Source organism: Nyctereutes procyonoides, unplaced genomic scaffold, assembly GCF_905146905.1.
Source record: "Nyctereutes procyonoides isolate TBG_1078 unplaced genomic scaffold, NYPRO_anot_genome, whole genome shotgun sequence".
NCBI classification, from domain to species: Eukaryota; Metazoa; Chordata; class Mammalia; order Carnivora; family Canidae; genus Nyctereutes; species Nyctereutes procyonoides.
The window spans coordinates 81599215-81616913 of NW_026575140.1; the positions used below are offsets into that span (position 1 = coordinate 81599215).

Genomic DNA, 17699 nt, shown 5'->3' on the forward strand with positions numbered 1-17699 from the left:
TGGACAAGGAGGTTAAATCCAGGGTTGGTTACAAAGCATTGAGGCTGGCCCCGGGCTTTCTTTCTTTTTTTTTATTTAAATTCAATTAGCCAACATAGAGTACATCATTAGTCCTGGCTTTCTCTTTCACCAGGTCAGAACCCTGAACAGAAGCCCCCAGAAAAGCTGGGGTGACATGAAGACTCATGAAGAACAGGAAGACTCCATGCCAGGTGTGCTAGGCTGGGAGTCGGGGCTTGTGAAGCAGGGCTCGGCTGACTGGGACAGACACAGATCCTAAGTCCCAGAAACTTATCTCTGGCCCCCCAGGAGCTGGGGCCAGCCCCCCCCCCACCAGCCGCCCCAGTCTCAGTGCTATGATCATCTTGAAGGGCTTCTTGGAGGTCCAGGAGGGTGGGTGGGACCTGCTGGGGAGGGAACCAAGCCGTAGGGGGAGCTGGGGGTACTCAAGCGGGGGCAATGGCAGAGGAAAATGTGCTCCTGGATCCCTCTGAGAATCCTTTCAGACAGCAGGTCAAATACTCAGCCAGAGCAGCTGCATAAATTAGCATACTTCATATAGGGGAACGTACTTTGCATGTGCCTGGGCTTAAGGACTTGTTTGGGGGGCGTGTGTGTGTGTGTGTGTGTGTGTGTGTGTGCGCGCGCGCGCGTGCATGTGAGTGTGCGGGTCCCCTCCTCCCCACTTCCGTTGCCCGGCATCTCTGCTGGCTCCCTCAGAGCATGTAGCATGTCAAAGGGGTGCAGGGGGGTTGAAACAAATCATTTGGGTCTCCTTAGAGCCCGAGCCCGCAGCCACCAGACCGATCTCATGCTGGCACCCATGTTACCTTTCTTCGGGTGGACCCCTCTGATGGGGACGTTACCCGAGGGCACCTGTGCGAGTGCCCAGGGACAGGGCGGCTGCACCTGGGGTGCATCTCTTCTCCATGAGGGGCCTGCCGTGCTTGGGGGCGGGGAGGGGGGGCTCCTGCACTGGTGCTGGATGGGGGTCTAGTGAAGCTCCTCCTGCAGTTACCAGCACTTTCTGTGAGCCAAGCCTGGGGCTGAGCCCAGAAGGTTCCAGATGACTAAGCCTGTGGTCTCTGGCTCCCAGAGCCTGTAGACCCCTGTTGTGCACGCAGCCCTCCCCAACCCCCAGAGGCCTGCCGGTACCCGGGGCGGGTGTCTGGCTCACAGGCAAGTGTTTTCCCCATTTTACAGACGAGGAAGCTGAGGCTCAGAGAGTTCAGGCTACTTGCCCCAAATCTCTTAATCAGACCCAGTCTGGACCGGGCTGGTGAGCAGAAGGGGGCAGGAGGTGGGGTGGCCATCTGGCCCCCAAAAGCCCGAGGTGGGGGGAAGATAGGGACCACAAAGGGGAGTTCAGCTTCTTCCCCCAAATGATGTCACCAGCTGAGACAAAAAAGGAGAGAGTTGAGGGAAAAAATGCACATTTCCACACTCTGAGTTTCCCCCTCATTAATTTTAATCTAATTTGATCACAACATTCCTTGGTAAACATCAGCCTCCCTTAATAAGCCAGGCTCTTCCCCCCGACCCTGCAATTGTGTTCCTAATCAGCCAGTGTATCCGGAAAGGCTCACTGCTAATTGTCGCCAGGCCTTGTGCTATCCTGTGTGTCAGGTAAGGGATGGCAGCGAGAGATAATTATAATCAGATCTAATTAGTAATTATAACAGATCCCAACTAGAAATTGTTTTCAGTTAAATATTCCCAGAGAGGTGCTAATAGTCTCCGGGGCACGCTGAGTGCCACCGACACAGGGGGAAGGGGCTGGCCCGGCGCAGGCAACCTCGCACCCGTGATTTTCATCCCTCCGACCCTCTCGTGAGTTCGTGATTTCGGAGACTTTGAGAAAATGCATGGCTCAGGGGCCGGAGGTGGGTGGCTCTGGGGGGGCAGAGCCGGCGCTCAGGTCACCGGGCTCCTGCGGCCTGCACTCTCCCACCTGGGTCCCAGGTGGAGGTCTCTGTCTCGCATGGCCGCCCCCGGTTGGGCCTTCAGCAAACACCAATTATCAGAAAGGTTTGGGACCCTGAGGGATGGAAACTTCTGGATTACTAAAGAACCTGTGCATTCTTAGGCATCACGCATCACGGGATCTTTGCTGCTAGAATCATTGTTGAACTGAATGGGGTGCGAGTCCCGTGGCTGAGCACCCCTGGAGATGCCTCTCCGCCCCAGCTCTTCCCCTTTCCTGTCTCCAGCAAGGGCTTCATCAAACTGGGGTTGTCCCACTAGCCTAACCGGCACTTTCCTCCTTCAGACCCACGCTCCACGCACCTGCTGCTCTCTTCCAGGGCCATCTGGTCAGGAGACCAACTTAGGCAAACACCTACAATGGTTTCCACTGCTCCTAACCAAAGTTCAAGTCCTTTGACGGGGAGCTCCGCCTCCCATTACACTTCCTCAGCCACTCCATCACTTCCACTCACCCACTTCATCACTTCCTCAGTCACTCCCACTTCCTCAGCGACTCCATCACTTCCACTCATGCACTCTCCATCACTTCCTCATTCACTCTATCACTTCTACTTGTCTTCTCCATCACTTCCATTCATGTACTCCATCACTTCCTCACCCACTCTGTCACTTCCTCATCCACTTCATTACTTCACTTCCTCATCCACCCCATCACTTCCTTATCCACTACATCACTTCTAATCCTCTTCTCCATCATTTCCTTTTTTCTCTTTTTTTCCTTTTTTTTCTCTTTTTTCTTTTTTTCTCCATCATTTCCACTCATGCACTCCCTCACTTCCATTCACGCACTCTATCACTTCCTCACCCACTCCATCACTTCCCCATCTATTCCATCACCTCCACTTATCCATTCCTTCCTCACCTACTCCCATCATCCCTGAACCCTGGCTCTTCATTCAGAGTGTGCTGTTCTTTGATGTCTCTGTGCTTTTGCTTGTGCCATGATGACTATTTTTTCATCCTCCTTCTATTAAAATCTTACTGATTGTTTCAAGGAAGAGTTCAGGAACCACTTCCCTTGTGAAGTCTTCCCAGATTTTCTCAGTTGAAATGAACACTTTCTCTGTATTTTGCTTATGTATTCAAACATTTCTTTCATTCTGCCTCATATGACAGTTAAGTGGTTTATATGTTTTCTCTTTCCTGTGGCCACAAACTCCTAGAGGGTACAGATGATGCTTTGCTATTTCTGCATCTCCCCTTTGTACCTGACACTTCTACACCGAGTAGGAATTGAATACAGATTTGCTGAATAAAGGAGTGAATGAATTACTGAGAAGCTTCCACTCAGTGACTGCATTATGATATTAATGCTAGTTCTTCTGGGAAACCAACCTCTACATTTCCAGGTCCAAGCCTTTGAACCTTGGATGCTGTTGGGTTGTCGGAGTATGAAAAGATGGGATTTGGTGAGAAGATCCAGGAATGCTTGAGTCCCACTTAAACCAGCTTTCCCAAAGCCGCATATGGTTATTGAGCACTTGAAGTGAGGCTAGTGTGACTGAGGAGCTATATTTTTAGTTTTATTTGAACTTAATTAACTTGAAATTAAAATCAAAAACCATTGTGGCTGGCGGCTGCTGTATCAGACAGTGTAGCTCTAGAGGCTCCGCTGGGAGTCCTCAGAGACCCTATTATACAGGGAAGCATGAAAAACCTAGAACCAAAGACTATTTTGGGTCAAATGAGGCTGGCCACAAGGTATTCCAGAGACTCATATTAGCTTCAGTTGGAAAATGGGATATGTTTTTAATGCATTCTTATATTTTTCAGTGCTGACATGGGTATGATGTTGATCTGATAACTCTATTAACCAAAATACAAGATTAATGAGGGAAACGCCACTCCCCAACCATGTCGGGAAATGTGAGTGTAATTTTACTTAATTCACTGCCTGCTGAGCAAATTCTCCAGCTCCAGCCGGTCACAGGTCCTATTTATGTGCCACGCTCCGTGCAGAGTGTTTTTACACCAGGTGGTGAGTGTCAGGAGAGAGCTCAGGCATAAGTCCTGGGCTCCTTACAATAGAGCAGCCATTAGCAGGGAAGGAACATGTGTCCACTCATCTATGACAAATTGATGAATTTGTCCAAATTCCATTCATGCTTCAAACTTCACCTAAAACCTTCCTTCCAGCATGCCTTGGTGACTTTGTTGGCAGATTGGGTACTGCTGGCCTTCAGCCTCCCTTCCTGTCCTTGTCCTGCTTCCATTTCTGCTTTTGGGCCAGGTGCACACTGCGAGTTCCCTCAAGGCAGGTCCACAGCAGATTTCAATGGGAACAGCAGATTTCAATGTAATGCGAATGCACCGAGTGGCTGAGGGAGGATCAGTGAGCCACATCACACTGATGGGAGCTTCCAATCCATTATTGCCACACCAGGCAAATGGGCCTGATATTGCCAGGTCTTTGCAAGAGAAGCCAGAAATCTGAATTTTTAATACAAAACCCTTCAGAATCTTAAAATGTTGGCAACAAATTTCAAAAACTCTACAGATACTCTGGGAGCTAAGCAGACACGTCTGTGTGTGTGACCTGGCCTGCCTATTGACAGCTGCCTCTTGAGAAGCTGGGTTGAGGGATTCATGGCACCCCCGTCCACTCTATCAGTCCCTCGTTCTTTGGTAGACCCTAGGGTGCCCCTAGCACTCGACACACATTGTGGGAGCAACACGATTATAGGGAAAACACAGTCTCAAGCTGGTCTTGTGTGTGAGGCCTAGACGCCTGTCCCGGGAGTGCTGCCCATAGCTCCTCTAGCCCACCTGTCTGGGCAGATAAGATGGGCCAACTCCCCTGTCCAGTGGCAATCAGAAGAAGCCGGTGGACACACCTTGGAGTAAAGCAATTCAATTAAGCACGGGTTCACAGAGAGTGCTGAAATCCTCTCTCCAGAGAGCCATCTCCTGCGATGGATTTTTAAGACCAGCAGTTGGAGAATCACTCTGTCTCTCTCTCTTTTTTCCTTTTGGTACTGTGTCTGTAGTCAATAAATAAGTGAGAAATAAAGGATTTGAGAGAAAATAGGATGCAGTCAAAAGGTAAATTGTGAGCTTAAGAGCCCCGGAGAGACTGCCACAGACTTGAAAATGTTGCCTGGTTTGGCGCCCGCCTCCTCTGAGCCCAGATTCAGGCTCTCAGATTTGCATCTCAGGAAGGTAATCTTGAAAAGTGATTTCCCTCAGTTGCATTTCATTGGTGTAGAAACTAAACAGGCTGTTGCTTTACAGTAATAACATCAACATTTCACCCACCTTCGCCTTAATTATTTTTCTGTCTTGCCAATGGAAGCCGTTGAATAAGATTTATAGGTGGCAGGGAGGTGGGGTGAGCGGGTGTGTGGCTCAGATAATGGGCTGAGCTGATTTCCCCTCACTGGGTGTCACTGGTATAAAAACAAGAACTAAAAGCTTTGCAGCACTTAAGTAATAATAATGTCAGCGTTTCACCTGCCTTTCCCTTAATTATTTTTCTCTCTCACTCTTGCTACCTGAGCCTGTTTAGATAAGATTCTGCACAGATAAAAGCCAAGGGCCCTCATTCTCCTCCACAGATAAGCTGCTGCTTTTCTACCATTCTGTGTGACAAAGGGAGCTGTAGATGGCAGCAAGGCTTCCTCCCACATCTGCCTGGGGAGGTTTCAGAGCCCATGGACTCCAGATGGACGAAGGGCAATGGGAAAGGTGGGGAGGTGAGTGTGAAGGCAGGCGTGCTCACGAGGAGGACCACCCAGGTCTGGGAGGGAGGTGGGCACTAGAAGCTAGAAATAGAGGAGAGGCCATCGGAGCACACCTGTCCTCTCACCCCAGGTGCTCGTAGTCAGGGGAGAGGGGGTCTCATTAGACTGGGTGGGGGGACCTGATCACACATTCTCCTATGCAAGGCAGTGAAAAAAGCACCTAGTTTTGCTGCTAGTTAGCTGAGTGGCCTTGGGGAAGTAACACAGCCCTTCTGGGCCATAGTTTCCTAAAAATAAATAAGTTGGTCTATATTAGTTATTAAGCTTTGGGGAGAGTAGTGACTGACTCCTGTGAGAATGTGAAACATCACACAGAAATGCACATCTACATTCAGATGTTTGCATCCAAGTTTATGGGGCTGAAGGACACCACACCAGAAACCTTGGCACTGCTAGACATCTCTCTTTTTCTCTCACCTGCTGCCCACTACCTCCACTACCACCATTCTGGTCTGAGTCCCCTCGGCTTTCACCTGTATTACTGCAAGAGCTTCTTAACAGGTTCCCCTACCACCGCCCCAGTCCTCTTGTAGTTTGTACTCAATCCAGCAGTCATTAAAAATAGAGCTTGGGGGGATCCCTGGGTGGCGCAGCGGTTTGGCGCCTGCCTTTGGCCCAGGGCGCGATCCTGGAGACCCAGGATCGAATCCCACATCGGGCTTCCGGTGCATGGAGCCTGCTTCTCCCTCTGCCTGTGATCTCTGCTTCTCTCTCTCTCTGTGACTATCATAAATAAATAAAAATTAAAAAAATAGAGCTTGGATCATCCACTCCTCTATTTAACCCAACCTTCAGTGACTGCTTTTGCACTTAATATGAGGATTTTTTTTTATAAGAGTCATAGCTAACCCCTTCACCTCTTCAAATCTTCAAAAAGTTACCTTCTAGAGGCACCTGGGTGAGTTAATCAATTAAGCATCTGACTTTAGCTCAGGTCATGATCTCAGGATCCTGGGATTGAGCCCTGCATTGGGCTTCCTGCTCAGCAGGGAGTCTGCTTCTTCTTCTCCCTCTCCCTCTATCCTTCCCCATCCCCGCTCATGTGCACACATACAGTCTTTTTCAAATGAATAAATCAAATCTTTAAAAATAAGCCACCTTCTACATGGAAAACCTAAGTAGTAAATCAAGTAAAGAAATGATAAATACTATCAAATGTTTAAAAAAGATACAATATCAATCCTTCACAAAACGTTCCAGAATACAGAGAAGGAAGGAACACTTCCCAATTCATTCTATAAGACCAGTATTGCCCTGACACTAAAGCCAGACAAAGACATCACAAGAAAACTGCAGACCATTGTCCATTATGAATACAGATGAAAAACCCTCAACTGAAAATTAGCAAACTGAAGGCAGCAATATATGAAAAAGATTATACAACATGAAATTTATCCTGGAAATGCAAGCTTGGTTTGAAAACTGAAAATCAATTAATGTAATATACTACATCGATAGAATAAAGAGCAAAAACCACACGATCATCACAATAGATGCAGTAAGAGCATTTTATAAAACATAGTATCATTCATGGTAAAAGCTCTCAACAAAGTAGGAAGAGATGGAAACTTCCTCAACTTGATATAGAGCATCTATGTAAAATTTACAAATAGGATATCTTATGGTGAAAGAGGCTGGAAGTAAAGCCAGGATGTCTACTCTCACCACTTCTATTCAACTTTGTACTGGAAGTTCTAGTCATACCAACAAGGGGAAAAAGGGGTCAGATTGGAAAAAAAATAAAACTATTTTTACTCTCAGACAAGATAATCCTATATGCAGAAAATCTTAAGGAATTCACAAAAACTATTAAAATCTAAAACTGTGGCTATAGGAAGGTTACAGGATCCAAGCTCCATATATAAATATCAGTTGTGTTTCTATATATTAGCAATGGATTGTCTGAAAAAGAAATTAAGGAAACCATTTCATTCATAGTAGCATCACAAAGAGTAAAATACTTAGGAATAAATTTTTAAAAAGTACAGAGCATGCACTGAAAACTACAAAAATTATTGGGAAAAATTAATGATCTAAATAAATGGAGAGGCATCCCATGTTCATAGATTAGGGGATTCAATATTATTAACGTGGCAGTTCTCCTCAAATTGGTCTATAGCTTCAACCCAATTTGTATCAAAATTTCAGCAATCATTTTGATAAATTGATCCTAGGATTTAAATGGACATGCAAGGGAGTCAAATTAGCTACAATCATTTTGAAAAAGAGTAAGATTGGAGCAGTTACTTTTCCTGATTTCAAAACTTGCTATAAAGCTATAGTAATTAAGTCAGTATAGTACTGTCTTGTACATGTAGTACTGGCATGAAGAAGAGACTTATAGGTCAATGTATCAGAATTGAGAGTTCAGAAATAAGCCCTTACAGTTTTGGTCAGTTGATATTTGATGAAGATGTTAAGGCAATTCAGTGGAAGAAAGGAAAATTTTTTCATCAAATGATTCTGAGATATAACCGGATAGCTGTATGAGAAAATGATGAATTTAGGTCCTTATGCCACAAATAACACAGAAATTAATTTAAAATGAATCACAGACTAAATGTTAGAGCTAAAACTGTAGAACTTACAGAAGAAAATAAAGGAATAAATCTTTGTGCCCTTGATTAGACAAAGTTCTTAGATATCTTAAAGACTTGTTTATTTATTTAAGAGAGAGAGAGAGAGAGAGAGAGAGAGATTGCACAAATTGAGGGGCAGAAGGAGAGAGAGTCATAAGAAGCAGACTCCCTGCTGAGCAAGGAGCCTGACACACAGGGATCAATCTCATGACCCTGAGATCACAAGCTGAGCCAAAACTAAGAATGGCCACTTAATTGACTGTGCCACCCAGGTGCCCTGAGATATAATATCAAAAGCACAATTCAAATAGAACAAAAACCCTAGGAAATTAGCCTTGATTACGATTAAAGGTTTTTGTGCTTCAAAAGGCATCCTTAAGAAAATGAAGAAAGAAGCCACAAACCGGAAGAAAATATGTGCAAATTATATATCTGATAAAAGACTTGTACCCAGAAGATATAAAGAACTCTTCTAACGCAATAAGACAAATGATCCAATTTAAGAATGGGCAAAAGGTCTGGATAGACATTTCACTGAAGAAGATAAAAATTGATAATTATTGGGTACCTGGATGGCTCAGTCAGTTAAGCGTCCATCTCTTGGTTTTGGCTCAGGTGGTGATGTCAGGATCCTGGAACTGAGCCCCACATCAGGCTCCATGCTGGGTGTGGAGCCTGCTTAAGATTTTCTCTCTCCTTCTCCCACTGCCCTTCCCCTGCTTGTGCATGTGCTCTCTCTCTCAAACAAACAAACAAACAAACAAATAAATCATAAAGAAATTGATAATTATCATATCAAAGGATGCTCAACATAATTAGTTACTAGGAGAAGGCAATCAAAACCACAATGGGATACCACTCGAAACTCACTAGGATTACCATAATAGAACAGCCAAACAGTAACAGGTGTTGGTGAGGATATAGAGAGACTGGAACTCTCATAAATTGTCGGTGAGAATGGAATAAGATGACACAGCCACTTTGGAAAAGAGTTTGGCACTTTCTTAAAAAGTTAAGCATAACCTTTCTACATGAGCCAGTTGTTCCACTCCTAGGAATCTACCCATAAAAAATGGCGCCTGCATGGCTCAGTCAGTTAAGTGGCCGACTCTTGATTTTGGCTCAGATTATGATCTCAGGGTCATGAGACTTCAGAGTATGATCTCAGGGTTGTGAGAGAGCCCCCCTGTTGGGCTCCACGCTCAGCAGGAAATCTGCTTGAAGTTTCTCTCCCTCTGTCTGTTTCCCCAACCCCTCTCTTTCATAAAAAGAAAAAAATGAAAACATATACCCACACATAGACTTGTATATGAATGTTCATAGCAGCATTATTCATGACAGCCTGACGACTGGAACCATCCAAAGGTCCATCAAGTGATGAATGAGTAAGCAGAATGTTTATCAATAAAAAGCAAGAAAAGGAGATGAACTACTGATACCTGCTACCGCATAGGCAAATCTCAAAAGTACCATGCTGAGTGAAAGGAGCCAGACGGAAAGACCACATATTGTATGATTCTGTTCATATGAAATGTCCAGAAAAGGCAAATCCATAGAGACAGAAGGAGGATCAGGGCTTCCTAAGGACTGAGGGTGGAACAGGGATTGACAAGGGATCTTTTTCGGCTGATTGAAATGGCCCAAGATTGTGGTGGTCCCACAACTCCATAAATTTACTAACCATCAATGAGCCGTACACTCAAAATGGTTGGAGCTTAATGATATGTAAGTTACACCTCAAGAAAGCAGTTAAAAAACAAAGGGAAAGATGAAAAAAAGTTCACTTCTTCTGGGAGGTCTACCCTCATGGCTCAACTTGTCCTCTCCTTAAGAAACTCAACTCCATACTCTCTGCTCTACCACCTTCTAAGGGACGATTGCATCGTTGAAATGTTTATTGTTTATTGTCTAATTCCCTCTGCTGGAACACGTGTCCCACGAAGGCAGGAGGTTTTATTCTGTTAGTCTATCGGGCCACACGCTGATGGATATTCAACAGCACTTGGCACACAGAAAGTGCACAGATCTGTGCTGCAAAATGGAACCAAGGAAGGACCCTCGATTGGTGGATTCCTTCCAGCTCTGGTTCTCTAAATCAAGGTTAGGTTTCCATCCTCCACAGAACCGTTGCCCAGACCAACTTGGTATTTGGGGGCTGGGGCTGGAGGAGGGCCAGGGTTGTCCCAGGTGACCCTTCATTAGAGCCCCACTTTCTGTCTTATAGACGCGGAGAAGACTCATCTTTCTTTCCATGCGTTGTGTAGCCTGTAACATGTTTCTTTTCCTTTTCTTTTTTGATGGCGGTTGAGCCATCTGCAAAATGAGGTCCATCATCCTAGGGAATGTGTGTCGACAGAGAGGAAGTGAGCAGAGTGGAGAGGAAGTGATGCATTTGGGTGGGGCCACCCTACCAGCTCTTCCGGCGAGATGGCTGTGTGGCCATTGGCTTGCTCCTCTGTTTCTTGCCTCGTATCACTGCGGCTGCAATGATGCTCACAGCAGGCACTGGGTGATTTTTCAGCTGCTAACACAGTTCCTGACATATTTACATATGGAAAGTTCCCCCTTTCTATAAACATTTACAAACACCTTGATCAACTTGTGAAAATGTGACACTCTTTTGGAAGCCAGCCTTCTTGGGTTGTGGGGCTCAGCTACTTACTTTTGTGAAATGGGAGCACAGGTGTAGGCTTCTGGGCGCCTATGATGCTCCCACCTAGAAAAACCTCCTCTGCGCAGACAGAGTAATGTCGAGGCCCAGAGCAGTGGGCCAAGAAGTGCTGGGCAGTCCTCTGATAATGAGACTTAATGGGATAGAAAATGGATGTTGGGGGTCTAGGGGTCCCGGCTTCCAAGGTGCATTTGTGGAGGTCAGGGTGGCGGTGCCAGGAAGTCTTCACCTCCTCGCTGAGTCAGAGGGCCCTAGGACGGTCTGATGGCTCACACAGGGCTCCTGGAGTTCCACGGGGCTGGAAAGAGACCTGTGTCCCAGAGGTCCATGATCTTAAGGTGAGGAGTCAGGCGGCAGGAAGTTGGAGCCAGACTTGGAAGAGGGGAAGGGCATGGCTTAGCAGAAAGGGCAAGAATTTTGGAGCTGGAGAGACTGGTGTCCAGATTCTAGCCCTTTTTCTTTCTTGTTGCATGACCTTGGGCAAGTTAATTGGGCTCTTTGTGCGTGAGCTTTCTCATCTATGAAAGGAGATTTAGGGCCTGCCTGGCAGGGATGGTGAGAGACGGTGAGCAGGTGCCTACAGGCCTGTGGGTGGGCTACCCAGGCAGTGGGTCAGGGCTCCCGAAATGCCCCTTGCCGGCTGGACCTACTGGCTGGGTCTCATCCCAGCACGGCCCCCAAATCACAAAGCTCTGGCTGTCCCCGCCTCCTGAGGCAGCTGTGCTTCTTTGCTCTGCAGAGAAGTGCTGGCAGCCGGGCCTCTGCCCTCGCGGGTCCTCATGCCCTGGATAGCAGGGGTCTCCCTGGGGCTCCTGCCTCTGCCCGCGCCCCCCGGGACCTCCTTTCTGGGCCTGCTCCTGTGAGTCTGCTTTGGGCCTGCAACTGGGGCTCTAAACGCCCTGCTCAAAGTACACCCCTCCCTTGGCCCGTTGGCTGCCCGGGAAGGCTTTCATTTAGTGGTGTTTTCCTTTCTCATTTCATGCTGTAATGGAGATTCATTGCTAGTTTTAAATCCATAATTTGCCATGAAACCCTCGTCTCAGGCCCGGCTGAGGTCGGAGCGGAGACGTGGTGAGCTATTTTTACCCTCGGAGGTCTCCCTGGCCAGCTCAGCCGGGCCGGGTTTTCCCAGGGCCAGCTTGGGCCACAGTCCTGGTGTGACCCCCACGTTGTCCCGGAGCCAGGAGTCAGGAGGGAGGTGAGTCCTTCCCGGTGGGACCCGCTGGTCCTGGCCCCCCCTCTCCTTCACTGTGACTCTCTTCCCCCTTGCATTTCATTTTTCATTAGGAGGAATCAATAGCGAAGCGGGGCCTCACGCTGTGGCTATCATGCTCCACCTACTACATTCATTCCTGGGCCTGACACGCAGGGAGGGTCAATACTTCTGAGTTACCAAGATTTGTCCACTTCCCAACAGTGACAGATTCTCTTGACTGAGTGCCCTCGTGCCTTTCCATCATGATTCGGCCGTGCTCTGAATAGTGTGTGTGCATGTGTGCGTGCGCACCGGTGCATTTGTCCTTGAGGTAAGGTGTCTGTGTGTGGATAAGATTGATGCGTGAACAGGGAGGGAGCCTTGTTCTTGGCCGGCCGGGCTCCCTGGCGGAGGACTCCGGCACCTGGACAGAAGTGGGCTCTTGCCCGAGCTTTTTCAGGCATGCAGGGCTGTTGGAAGCCGTGCCCAAGCCAGAGGACGTGGCCCCGTGATGGCAGAGGAGCCGAGGGCCCTCTCAAGGCAGTCAACCCTGAAAGCTACAGGAAAGTGGCTCTAGCGTCCCAGGCAGCCCCAGAGCTGCTGGTTCCACACCGAATGGCCCACGGTGGATTCCAGAGGATCAAGGGCCTGGCTTGTGCACATCTCCATGGGCTGGGCTCCTGCTCCAGTTTGCTGGCCAGTGGAGGCTGCTCAGCATCTCCCAGGGTTAAATCGGTGGAAGAACAGATTCTCTTTGCTCCGGGGGGGCCAGGGATCAATGGGGCAAGTGTCCCTCTGACGCGACCCCCAAACCACCATCAGATGAAGGGGGATCACAGTCAAACCGTGGTGTGGATCTGCACGTCCTTCCCGGAGAGGTCAGGGTCCAGAGATGGTTACACACCATCATCCCGGGCCTCATGGCCAGGATCCCAGCCTGCCCTGGGGGAGAACTGGGGCAATGATGCACGTCTTTCCACCTCAGGTGATGGCCCTGTCCTGCTTAGACCCGGAGAAGTGCCAGTGCCCTGAGTGTGATGGTGGCACCGTTCAGGGGTGCGGGGCTGCCTGGGGAGCCCCAGTCATGTAGTGATGGGGTCCCTGAGGGGTCAGCAGAACCACATATGGGGTGGTGGGGGCTGGGAACAGCAGACCCAGTGGGATCCTGCAGAATCTCCCTGCCTTCGCTTGTGCTGGTGTTGAAAGTAAGAGATGCTGGCAGCTGGCAGGGGGCTGCTGGCCCTGGGTTGGCCATTTGGGATGCTGCGTCCAGCCCAGGGCAGCGTTGGGCATCAGGGGCACCCCACCAAGGATGCTTGATTAGGCCAGTTAGCTCCCTTCTCATTGGCTGAGTCTGGGTAGGGTAAGGCAGAGCTGAGTGTCCCTTGCAGCAGGTCTCCCCACTTCCTGCCTACAGGCCGAGAGGGGAGCACTGAGTTTGCCTCCATCCCTGACGGACCCGCAAACGCTCTGGAGCCTTGCAAGTATTTCTGACACTGAGGTTGAAACGAAGAACAGGGAGATGGCAGGCGGGGGTGGGGGCGTTCCTTTCCGTGGCAGATTAGAGAACCAGGGAGAATGCTGGGGTCGGGGGGGATGGCAGGGGGGAGGGCCTAGCTCTGAAGTCAGGGTACTCGACCCGGTGGCCACAGGGACCTCCAGAGAGACCCTCCATCCCTGCCCCCCCTGCCAGCCTCCACTTGCCGCCGACAACAGCCACGGGCAGCTACTCAGGGGGGCATATGGCTAACGACCCTCAATACAATCTAGTATAATTGTATTATAATATAATCTAGAAGGCAGAGACTATTAGTCACCTTATGGTAGCTCGATGCCCTGCGGCTCACCTTGTCACCTGCCCAAGCAGGTAAGCACCCGGTTAGATCAGGAGGGGAGTGCAGTGGTCCAAGAGACACGGAGGAGGGGACTCTGCTTCCGGCCCCCAGGGAAATGCTGGCCTGGGTCCCCCCCAGAAGGGCGGAATGGTGGGGCGGGGGGAGCAGGAAGGAGCTGGCTGCAGGGGTGGGGGCTGGGGGTGGGCCCGAGGCGCACAATAGCTCAGACGCCGTTGCCCATCTGGAACCGCAGGAGATAAAGATGCTTGCTTTGCTCCTCTCTCCCATCTCTGGTTTGTTTGCTGCCCCTATTTGGGGGTGATTGCAGGGTAATGAATGTGGCAGGAAGCAGGCACACAGCACAAATGAGATACGGCACCTACGACCAGGCCGGGGCCCAGGCAAAACACGCTTAATAAGGAGATAAGGAAATCAATTCTACTCGTCTTCCCAGGCGTGCGAGCCGGAGGGGCCTGCAGGGATCGCGTCTTTCTGCCTCGCGTGCTGGATGGCAAGGCTTCCCCAGGACACAGGCCTGAGCCTCCAGGAAGGAACAGTTGCTTGTTTTTTTTTTTTTTTTTTTTGAACAGTTGCTTGTTGGTGCTGCCTAGCGCGGCAAAAATAACAGTAATCACCATCACAGGAGGAACCCTAGTAACAGCCGGAGCGTCTATGCCTTGCTGCTTACCGGGCGCTGTTTTGAGAAATGTCCTACATCAACTGTCCTGCTAAATCCTCCCTATAAGCCTAAGAGGGCAGGTAGGACTGCTCCCCCATTTTACATATGAGGAAACTGAGGCAGAGCGGTTAGGTGACTTGTTCGTCCAGGGTCATGTGCTTGTAAAGTGACACAGCCAGGTGTCCAGGGGAGGCAGTCTGGCTTTCGGAGCCTAGGCTCTTACCCTGATGCCGTGTTGCCCCTCTAGACACAACATAGTATGGCACAATATGACCCAGCTGTCGCCTGTCCTTGGGGTTTTGCTGCAGCCCTGCTGCTACAGTTACGTGACGAGCCCTACTGAGCACCGAGCATGTGCCCACAGGCTGTTCTAGGCTGGGTGCCCGGAGCCCCATGGGGGAGACAGACACACAAAGGGTTACTTTCAGTATAAAGTGTTGTGTGTGACTGTGGTGTGGACGGAAGCCTAAGGGAGCAGAGTGGGACAGCCAGGCTATGTGGGGTTCAGGGAGGGCTTCCTGGAGGCGGTGATGTCCAAGATGAACCCCGACAGGGGAGCCAGTGGCAGCAGCGCACAGGAGGGAAGGCACGGAGTGTGGGCAGTGGAGGGAGCCGCAACCGGTGCTCGGGGCTGACAGAGCCTCAGAGGCTCTGGAGTACCCCCCGCCCTGGCCCAGTGTTTGCCTCGTGGACGTGCCTTCCAGGCCCCTGAAGAGCAGCGTGGTCTGTCCCTTCCCAACGGGGTAACTGCCACCGGGTTTCTTGCCGCCTGTTTCTGGGAGGGCCCTTTTATTTTTTAAATTTTATTTTATTTTATTATTTTTATTTTTATTTTTTTTTTGGGCGGGGAGCTTTTAAAGGCTCTCAGGCTGCGTGTCGGCTGGACGACCCAGGTTATCCACTGTCTCTCTCTGGACCCACCTACCCGGAGGGTGAGGGGATAGGGCACTGGGGGGGGTGCTTCCAGTACGGGGGATTCGGGGGGCCTGTGCCGCTCAGCTGCCCCGGAGAAGAGATGCAGGGTGGGGGCTCTGAAGACTCAAGGACCCATCCGGACCTTCTCTGTTTTCCCCCTCAGTGTCTGGAGCTTGACATCACTTTAAAGATGCTCTTTTTATTTGAATTGACTTCGTCTCCATCATTAAATAATTCATGTTGATTTAGAAAGCTTTGTTTCTAATGGGAGCCACCAGACAGCAGAGTTAATATTAGAACGGGCCGGGAGGACGAGGGAGATGGGAGGAAGACTAGGAGAACACCCTTTTTAATAATTAAGCCGCCATCCACCATCCTCCCTGCCTCCTTCGAGCCCCCTCACTCTGCTCTGCTTTCTCTGTTTCACAGCGATCATTACCACCCGATGTCCTACGAACCCACACAATGCACCTGTTTAATCTGTGGATTACTTATTGGTTCTCATTCTCTCCCCCCCCCCCCCCCTCTCTCTGCTAGAACACAAACTCCACCAGGGCAGGGCTGCTTTTCTCTTTTGCTGACCAATAAATCCCATATGACTGGGTCAGTGCTTGGCACCTAATCAGTGCCCAGGAAATATTTGTGGATCAAAACCTTGCCTCCCATTGCCTTCCTGTCCTGGGTCCTCTGACTCCTCGCTTCTCAAATTTTCAGGCAGCTAGAAAGATCAAATGCAGACTCATCCTTACGGTATTGTCAACCCTGGGGTTCCTGCAGGTGGGAGAAGGAGTTGTCTGCAAGTGCATGGGTGTGCGTGCACGTAGCTTTAGAGTGTGTGGCACTTTAGTGTTGGGGTGTGTGTGTGTTAGTTTGGGGCTCACAGCAATTCTGGGAGATTTGTATTTTTATTGTCCTCATTTTATAGATGAGGGATGAGAAACTTCATTCACTCACTCATTCATTCATTTATTAAAAAAAAAAAAACCTCCAACTATTATTAAGGACCTACCCTATCCTAAGTGCTGGTTATAGAGAGTTGGACCAGAGGCCCCGTGGGAGCGCTAAGGACGTGGCCCAAGGTCACACAGCGAGTAAGCTGCATGTAGGTGTCCTGCTTCCAGCCCGTGCTCTTCCGCCTACAGCGCAGCTCTGCACATGTCCGTGGGGGTCCTATGACGTCCAGCTAGGCTGAGTCCCTGCCTGGAAGCTGCATACAGAGGGCGGGCTCTGGGGTTAAGACATACAGCCAAGTCCAGAGTCCCAGGGCTGGGCAGGACTTTGAGAGGTCCTCAGAGTGGGATGGTGCACAAAACACTCCGTTCCCTTCTGGGCCTCAGTCACCCCCATGAATTCTGGTTTCAGTGGTGGTGCGAGGGGAGGGCATTTTCCTAAACTAGTTGGTGCCACAAGCTGGACTCCTTATTGCAGAAGTCGTGGCTTCCTGGGAGCCCGGCGGTTCTTAGGGACCATCTTACTTATCACCACGTTCATGCTACAGATGAGGAACTGAGGCCCTGAGAGGTTGAGCAACTGGGCCAAGATCACACAGCTGGTTAATGGCAGGACCATGACAGTGGCCTCCAAGCCTGCCGTTCTTGAGAAGTTCTGCAGGTGGAAAGATGCCTGTTTCGACCTGGCCGGAGTTAAGGTGTGGGCCTCCGTGCCGCAGAGGGAATGCAGCCTGCCCGTTAACCTGGGCCGGGGCTGCGGTGTCTTTGCCTGGCTCTGCCCCTTCCCCCTCTTCCTCTCCTGGTCCCCTAGCTCCCTCCCGCTGCCTCCCAGGATAGCAAATGCTCAGCTCCAAGTTGCTCCTTGCCTGATTGCATCCGAGAGCTGGAAATACAAGGCTAATTAATGTGTCTGTGACTCTAGGCTTGGCCGCTGGGCCTGGGTCCCCATGTCTTCCCTGGAGCACCAGGGGCCCTGTGAGCTGGCCCTCTGGCTTCTCCAAGCAGGCTGCTGGCGGATGCATATTTTAACAATGCACATCTGTTGGCTCTATAATCTCTCATATTTGCCCTCCTCACTTGGTGCTTTGATGGAAGACCCCCAGGGGTCTCCCTCTGTTCCAGGCAAAGTGTTTGCTTTGCAATTTTGCT

General features: G+C 49.7%; 1 protein-coding gene across 2 annotated transcripts in view; it reads right to left on the bottom strand.

Moving 5' to 3' along the window:
* The window catches only part of KIRREL3 (kirre like nephrin family adhesion molecule 3), a 545006-nt gene that overhangs the window by 67193 nt on the left and 460114 nt on the right, over nt 1–17699 (bottom strand). The gene's annotated exons all lie outside the window — the stretch shown is intronic.